Source organism: Tachypleus tridentatus, chromosome 7, assembly GCF_004210375.1.
Source record: "Tachypleus tridentatus isolate NWPU-2018 chromosome 7, ASM421037v1, whole genome shotgun sequence".
NCBI classification, from domain to species: domain Eukaryota; kingdom Metazoa; phylum Arthropoda; class Merostomata; order Xiphosura; family Limulidae; genus Tachypleus; species Tachypleus tridentatus.
In genome coordinates this window covers 191,631,972-191,641,337 of record NC_134831.1, presented here as the reverse complement: position 1 = coordinate 191,641,337, position 9,366 = coordinate 191,631,972, and the positions used below count along the sequence as shown (strand labels likewise).

The window sequence follows — 9,366 nt, the reverse complement described above, 5'->3', positions numbered from 1 at the left end:
TACCCTCTAACAACAAAGGGTGAATTACAATGTCTGCTATTGTAAAGTTTAAAATACAGTACCCTCTAACAACAAAGGGTAAACAACGTCTGCTATTAATAATGTTTAAACTACAGTACCTTCTAACAACAAAGGGTAAATAATCTTTCCACCTAATGAGATAAGTTGAATAACAATGCTCTTGTTGTTTAATTTGAAATTACACTACACTTTAATGACGTTGAGTAAATAACAATGTCTCCTCTTCATAAAGTCTTAACTACAATACATTAAGGTGGGGGAATCTAACAATTTCTTCTATTGATTAAGTTGCAATTACACTTAATGATAAAGCATAGATAAGGATGTCTCCTACCAATACAATTAAAACTATTACTTCTTACGACAAAATGTGTGTAATAATATCTATTGTTGATGATCTAGGTAAGAGACATTTTGGAAAAGAGAACATGATAACTTATAACTATCTGTTTTGTAAGATATACAAATGGTTTAAAGAAGAAAAAATATTTGTACTGATATGATTTAAGACTGTATTAGAATAATCTATTTTAACTATGGTGACACTTTAGGTTAAGTTAAATTTTAAATTTCTCCTAATTGTGAGAGTTTAATCTAAATGTTTCTTTCTTTTTTTTTAAACGTAACACCTGATATGTTCATAATAAACCAAACTAATTCTTACTATTAGATTTCAAACAGTCTAGTGAAAAGTAAAAATGACTATCAGTAACCTTTTAATCAGCAATAATCATTTATTAGGCAACTACTTGGTAATACATCTACTATAAATGGTATTGACATGATACTAAAACAGCCAAATTTTTTAAGCCATTCAAAAACTTTTGCCACAGAATGTGAAGGAACATCAATGAAAAAAAATTAATTGATGTCAAATTGTCTTTATAACTTTTCCTGTGTAAATAAATGTTAAAATTATTTGCATAAATGCACACAAAAAGTTAGAGAGCCTTAAATATAAACAATACAAGAAATAAAGTAATATTTGAACGAAAATTTTCTTATATTTTTGGCACTCTCAAACTCACAAAAAAATATCTTAAATTTCAAAGCATCTGGTTGATATAAAATTAAGTAAATCAGACAACCAACAAAACATACATTACTGTATTAAGTAACTTCTAGTTATATAATTTTGTGAACTTCTGATAAACCTATTTGTCATCCAAGCGCAGACTATTAAAAACTAGCAAGTTTGTAATTAGTATGTTTGTAGAATAAGCTGGCAAAAACATTGAAAAATTAGTTTTTTTAAAAATACATGTTCAATTAGTCTAATCTATTTGCATCATTTCTGATACTGATAGGCAAGAGGAGTACTGCTGAAATAATCAGACTACAAACTAGACTGGAGTGAATCTAAAAATTTCTTCCACTATTGAAAATAATGAAGCTTTTATATACTGAGTTTGTATATTTGTTAAATCCTACCAATAACATCAGTTGTCTATCCACTATACACAGTAGTTCATAGTTGGTAAATCAACTTCTTCCTCCATTAGGAAGCTCAACATACAGTGGGTGACGTTTGGCTTAAAGAAAAGTCACTTACAACAAATTATTCAATGCAATAATTTTCACATTATTTTAGTCCATCAAACAAACATAAGGGTGAGGTTCTGAGGGTATCAGTTGATTCAATGTTGGTAAAACTGCTCTTTCTAAGTGGTTCTGGAGTCTGTGGAAGTCAGAATCACTTGTTGAGCTAAACCTCTAAAGCAACAAGGTGAATCAATCATAAGAATGGTTTGAGCAACACTGATAATGGATCAAGCTGACATCTCATTGCTCGGACACTTACACACCCAGCATCAGTTCAGACCATTAGATTTAGGACTAGAGGTCAGTGCAGTCAGACACTAGTCTCACTATGGTTAATCTGTTCCTCCATAGTGGTGTTATCTGGAAAATCTTGTTTTGATGGACTCTTGGAAGTTACTGGGCTTGGTTATTGTATTCTGATTCTTATTCCACAGTCATCCTCCTCTTCACCTTCAGCCATGGTTGAAAGTCGCTTTCATTCATCATCATTTATTGAATCATTTTAATTGCTTTGTTTTTTCAATCTATATAAAGAAAAGATAAGTGCTTTTTACAAAAGACAACAATAACTTTTAAGTTATATGAATTATCATAAAATATAACAACCCATAAAAGTGCAAAAAAAAGAACTACAACCATACTTCCTTCTATCTAAATAAGGTGTTTCAAAATTAAACTTCCTTTTAACTACACTTTTGTTGACTAAGATGTTATGGAATCAAACCTTCTTGTAACTATACCTTCTTTAACTATATTACTCTACCCACAATCACACACATAAAACTGTGCAAAACCTAATCAACTTAAATTTTCAAAATCCAGTTACAGGTGTGAAGAATGTGCAGAAAAATGATGGGAAGGAAAACATTAATGAAGTTCTTTCATGTGAAAAAAATCTTATGGAAGTCAAAATCCATTCTCATTAAAATCATTTTTAATCAACTAAATATGATAAATCTGTACATATATATGCTGTAAATATGAGAAGCTTCAAGTTTTAATTTATTTCTGTGTTTAGTTATCAGGGATACAAATTCTGTCTGTGAATCCAATAAAAACACACAAAGATTTAATACCATCATAGACACTGGAAGCAAAAGAAGTGGAGAGGTCAAGGTTGAAAGTGAAACATGATCATTAGAAATGCACCTGTTGAAACATTTTACAATTAGAGTAACAAAATGGGCATCTTTTAATGCATTGAATGCCAAGATACCAATAAAACTCATGCCAAGCACAATATGAAAAGAAGCAGTATAATGATGAGCTTACGACTTTGAGTTTTGTAGCAGAATATCATAAACCTAATGAAATACCATTGTTATTAATTTCCACCACCAATTTAGTTTTTAACAGATATTAGATCAGCATACCCTGCAAACAATAGCGAATGTTTTCAATGCTATAAGAATAAAATATATAAAACCTGAGGAATTTTAATAACTAATACAGAAGACCACAACGACTTCATCACACTGTAAAGCATGACTAGGTCTATAAATATCTGCTTGGAATCGTCAAATTTAAAGGATCTTTTTCCTGAATTTTGGGGGTGCCATGCTCTTTCTGTTGCAAACTCTGCCACAACCCTGTTTTGTTTAGCTATCCTGAGATGTTAATATTAGATTGGTCTGAGTTCAACTGCTCATTTTCTTCTTTGAATTTAGTAAAAGATATCTTAAGTAGGTTAACATTTGCTAGAGGAATAGCAACATTTCCTAAGCTGGCTTTAGGAGGTATTACTCCTACCTGTTAAAGATCGAGAACACTATAGTTAGTACTCTTATGATGAAACGTTCATTACATTTGAACTCACAAATATTTAAAACAAAACAAAAAACTAAAATAGATTACATTTTGTTAATATCAAAATATTTTCTAGAGCTCCAAATGGCATTGTCTTAAAAGTTCTAACTCACTAGCTACTACCTTAATGAACCTGTGATTAAATTATTCAGTATCTATCAATCAAAATAACTGTTCGGTAATGTTGACACATAGAAAATGTACATATTAAAACTTGTCCATTTCTTTTACTTCAAATCATAGATAAAATGTTATGCTATAAACAAATCAAATGTTTAAAAACACTTACCACAGAATAAACAGCAAGATGTCTAACTGAATATTAGTTAGATTCATTATATAACAAACAAAACTTGTACACAATCACCTGTCTCTCTTTTTGTAAAGTTCAGCTTTTATTGCCAAATATGTATAACATAACACAGTAAGGCTGTTTATTACAATATAGTTAAAAATGTTATAAATGCCATAAAATAAACTCAAATAGTGTAACCTCTATGATACATTTGAAAATAAGTTTCACCCACATCAGATAAAGTTACTTTTATGATACAAAAAACACTAAGCTTAACACACTATTCATAACATTATTCATAGGCTATATTCAAAAACGTACCATCCACAATATAACTGTCAAGACAGATTCAGTAATAAGCTTTATGTACAATTCTAGACATAACTTTCAGTTAATGGTTTAGTATTAAATTTTTAGTTATCATTCTTTTCCAAAATGTATTGGACGTGCATTGTTGCCACCTGGGTAAAGATCTCACAGTCTAAAACTACCAATTCTATCACATCATTTAAAAAAATATATATATCACTTAACTAACTATGCACATATTACTTGCATAAAACCAGCATCTCAATATCCTTATAATTAAGAAGTGAGGAGAGAAAACATAAAAACAGGTACTCAACATAACTTTCAGGATAGGCTCAGTAATCATCTTCATGTATCACATACTCAGTATATCACTTTCAGCTTCATGTATCATATAATCAACCTGACAACTTTCAGGATAGGCTCAGTAATCATCTTCATGTATCACATACTCAGTATATCACTTTTAGCTTCATGTATCATATAATCAACCTGACAACTTTCAGGATAGGCTCAGTAATCATCTTCATGTATCACATACTCAGTATATCACTTTTAGCTTCATGTATCATATAATCAACCTGACAACTTTCAGAATAGATTCAGTAATCATCTTCATGTATCACATACTCAGTATATCACTTTTAGCTTCATGTATCACATAATCAACCTGACAACTTTCAGAATAGATTCAGTAATCATCTTCATGTATCACATACTCAGTATATCACTTTCAGCTTCATGTATCATATAATCAACCTGACAACTTTCAGAATAGATTCAGTAATCATCTTCATGTATCACATACTCAGTATATCACTTTTAGCTTCATGTATCATATAATCAACCTGACAACTTTCAGAATAGATTCAGTAATCATCTTCATGTATCACATACTCAGTATATCACTTTCAGCTTCATGTATCACATAATCAACCTGACAACTTTCAGAATAGATTCAGTAATCATCTTCATGTATCACATACTCAGTATATCACTTTCAGCTTCATGTATCATATAATCAACCTGACAACTTTCAGAATAGATTCAGTAATCATCTTCATGTATCACATACTCAGTATATCACTTTCAGCTTCATGTATCATATAATCAACCTGACAACTTTCAGAATAGATTCAGTAATCATCTTCATGTATCACATACTCAGTATATCACTTTCAGCTTCATGTATCACATAATCAACCTGACAACTTTCAGAATAGATTCAGTAATCAGATTTGTATGCTGTAATCATCACCGCTCCAAAATACCTCCACTTTCATACATAATTCAAAGCATCATCCACTATATCACTACCATAATACACATAGTGACAAGTTTCATACACTACTTCAAACATAATTCTTAGAATACATACAATAATATTTTTTGATACAAAAGTTTAGTACCTCAGAAATTACTAAGGTTGTTCTAAATATTCATCTCATGTGGGCCTAGGATAACGTGCAAACACCTTTACATATAACCATACTTTAATAAACTGGAAATATGCACTTCTTAAATGCTATTATTATATTTTAAAATAAACTCCCTAAATGTTCCTTAAATTAATATCAGTCACAACTATCCTATGTTTTATCTAAATAAATAAATGACAGAAAGAGCATTTAGATTTTATATAAAATCTGACAGAAAATGAAATTTGGTAGTTATAATGTGACAGTACATGAAAGTGGTGACTAAAAAGAAATAGAAATACAGAATTTCTGGCAAATCACAAATAGAAAAACCTTTTAAATTGCTTCCTAACCCAAATATGAAATATATCTTGTGATTTTTAAAACATAAGAAACCACAACCAAAGTGAATAATTTTTGATTACTATAATGTGTTGTCAATAACGACTTTAATAAAAGTTTAAGACCTGGATAACATTTAACACGAGAAAATATCAACAATAAACAAAATAACTTCAGAAAAGAAAAATTAAAACATGTTGTGGGTAATTTAAAAACTTTTAAATATTACACACTATTGTAATGGAAAACAAAAATATGTTAAAATATTAAACATAATATGACAAGTTATAGTATTAACATAAAAATGTAAACACTGTGATAAAGAAAACAATTTTTAATATCATATGAAACAAAGATATGTATGAAAAGATTTCAACAGAAGAACATAAAAAAGCCATTAAATGGTTATAAAATATGCATAAAATAAATTATTGGCTAGCATAATGAAAAGTGTTGAATAAACTCCAGTTTCTTAGAGGTCAGCTCAAGGAGTAAGTCTGTCCTACCTTCTCTGTGCTTGTATCCTGAAGAACAAACAGTGAGAAAATAACTAAGCAACAGTGTTATGATAACATAGTTCAAGTATTAATATGTTTCTGGACAAAAGATTTATTTTGCTATAGCAACTAAAGTAAGACATTTTAACAGATATTAAAAGCAGAGCCTAACAATTCACAGTATTATTTACTAAAAAGAGCAACATGAATAAGCTTCAATATCCTTTTCATAATTAATATAAGAAAAAAATAATTGCATGCCAAGTCATTACATTTAAATCATATATCAAGTCTGATTGCAGTCAAATGGCTAACTGAAAACTAAAATAAAAATGACTAATGAATTGTATCTTTGGTATACTGGAATAATAAATGAATGAAAAATTATCAAAATAAAAATAATCATAAATTGGATGCATGTCATTAACATAAAGTTTTGGGACAGCATGGATCTATTGGTTCCATCTTCTAAACTAAACCAAAATAAATAAATTTACAAAATAATCTTACAGCCATCCCTTATCATTCATACACCTATTAAGCTTTTTTCTTAAATTCACTTAAATTTACTGCCCCCACAACATTCAAAGGCAACTCATTCCAAAGGCCAACCACCCTAGTAGAAAAATAACAAACTTTCTTAGCTAAAGATGACTCATTTAACACCAAAATTTATGTTTATGTGCTCTAATCTTACTACTATCATCGTTAAATATGAAAAAACACCATCAGTTCCATTCACAATCTTAAACATCTCAGTCAGATTCTTCCAAACTCTTCCTTTTTCACGAGAAAACAATTTGAGATATTTCAGTTTCCTTGTTTGACAACCTCTCTATCCCACACACCATTCTAATAACCCTTCTCTGAACCATTTCCAACAATTCAATGCCTTTTCTCTGGTAAGGAGACCTAGATTTAATAGAATATTCCAAATATAGCCTAACCAGTGACTTATACAATAAAATTATAAATTCTTTACATTTATATTCAATATTTCTGAAGATACAACCTAAAATGCTATTTGACCTACCACTAGCACTAGCAAATAATTGTAAAAACAAAACAGCAGATGTATTAAAATTCTAATGAACTGCATTCCTATGAAATAAACTGTTCTCAGTAAAACCTTGTAAAGATACTTTCTTTGGCTCATGGAAACACACTGAAAAGAATATAAGAGAAACTGTCATAAGGTGCATTTATGAAATGAAATATTTATATGGATAGCTTAAAGATAAACTAGAAAGACTGTCATGAGTTTGTATGTTAATTAATTCTATATAAATTAAAGTTTGTTTGCTTGTTTTTTGAATTTCGCACAAAGCTACTCGAGGGCTATCTATGATAGCCGTCCCTAATTTAGCAGTGTAAGACTAGAGGGAAGGCAGCTAGTCATCACCACCCACCGCCAACTCTTGGGCTACTTTTTTACCAACGAATAGTGGGATTGATCGTCACATATTAACGCCCCCAAGGCTGGGAGGGAGAGCATGTTTAGCGCGACTCGGATACGTACCCGCGACTTTCAGGTTACGAGCGCATGCCTTAACGCACTCGGCCATGCCAGGCCTAAATCTGATCTAAGTAAGAGTTTTGTAAAAAAAAAAATTTTTCGAAATTTGCGTGGCTGAATTATGGAACATCATTTATTAAAATCAAAATAACTTTCGTGAAGTTTAAATTTGCAGGCCTGTTTTATAGTATATTATGTATTGGTTTAAATAAACATCCTTCTAAGAGCGAATATACGCAAAATTGTTATATATTAATTATATAAATGGAAATAATGAATTAGCGATGAGTATTATTTACATAAAATGCCAGAAAATACAAAACGTACGTTGTACAAATTAGGGAAAATTATAATCGTGTACTACAGTAGTTTGAATGTGTACTGAAACAGTACCTAAATCATAGAAAAATAATCGGCTATGTAATAATAAAATCACTGTCTTTTTCAAATAGTGGTTTTGGTTGTAAAAATGAAACAAAACACGCCATGAAAACATTTGTGGAGAGATAATTATATCAATGTTATATCAATTAGCGATGTGAAAACTATAGAAAGTTTTGCGATGGTAATGGTCTTGTTCAAATAACAGATACATTAAGATAGTACGTCTGGTAAAAACATTTTACGTCAAATATGTAAATTATCAGCTATATTACATTAGTTGTCTCCTTAAGGTAATGGTTTTTACTTGTAAAGTACTCCAGACTTTTATGATACATACAAATTGGTTAATAGCTACAGTCAGATGTATTAACTGCTTCGATCAACAGTGGATTTGCGTATAACTCTTAAGATACATAATTAAATATAGAAGTTTCCCAGCATGGCCAGGTGGTTAAGGTACTCAATTCGTAATCCGAGGTCGTGGGTTCGAATCCCCGTCGCACAAAACATGCTTGTCCTTTCATCCATGGGGGCATTATAATGTGATGTTAAATCCCACTACTTATTGGTAAAAGAGTAGCCCAGGAGTTGGCGGTGAGTGGTGATGACTAACTGCCTTCCCTCTACTCTTACACTACTAAATGAGGGACGCCTAGCGCAAATAGCCCTTGTGTAAACTTTGCGCAAAAATAAAAAAAACAACAAAAATAAATATGTAAGTTAAGACTATAATAACCTTGATGATGTAATCAACGTTCAGATATTATATGAGGAGCCTGTCATCCGAGTGAACATCATTCGCCCTACAAGTCTAACCTTAGTAACACAGTCCGCCTATAGAAAGACTTCCCTTTGGGCATTTGGCTTTTTTTTTTATCCTGTGTAAAAAAAATAATAATGAATGATTTCTTTCAGTACTGTTCTCTATTTTAATATTTGGGAAACATGTAAGTATATTTTTGTTTTCTGTCTGTTCACAGATTTATGTAAGATTTATGAAAATCATAGTTATTTTGTCGTCTTTTCCTCTGACTTAACTAACCGAAAAGTAAAACGATATTAGACGTTTTAATTTTGTTTGTTGTTTTTGTGTTATTACTCTTTGCGATATATAACAATTTGAGATATTTCACTAATTTCTTCCATCTGTGTAGTCTACGTTTTGTGAATTAAGACTTACTGTAATGTTTAGTTCTTCTTTCCTGGCTGTTTACTAAAATAAGTGCATAACAACAA

At 30.5% G+C, this 9,366-nt stretch overlaps 1 long non-coding RNA gene across 2 annotated transcripts; it reads right to left on the bottom strand.

The window, feature by feature from the left end:
• Nucleotides 1–737: 737 nt before the first annotated feature.
• LOC143257565 (uncharacterized) lies at nucleotides 738–7,815 on the bottom strand. 2 transcript variants are annotated; one of them, XR_013031939.1, is made up of 3 exons: nucleotides 7,750–7,815; nucleotides 6,240–6,257; nucleotides 738–2,087 (listed from the first exon to the last, which is right to left on the bottom strand). It is a non-coding gene; the product is annotated as an uncharacterized LOC143257565 (long non-coding RNA). The 2 variants fall into 2 exon arrangements; XR_013031940.1 differs by having other exon boundaries at nucleotides 7,640–7,778.
• Nucleotides 7,816–9,366: the final 1,551 nt, after the last annotated feature.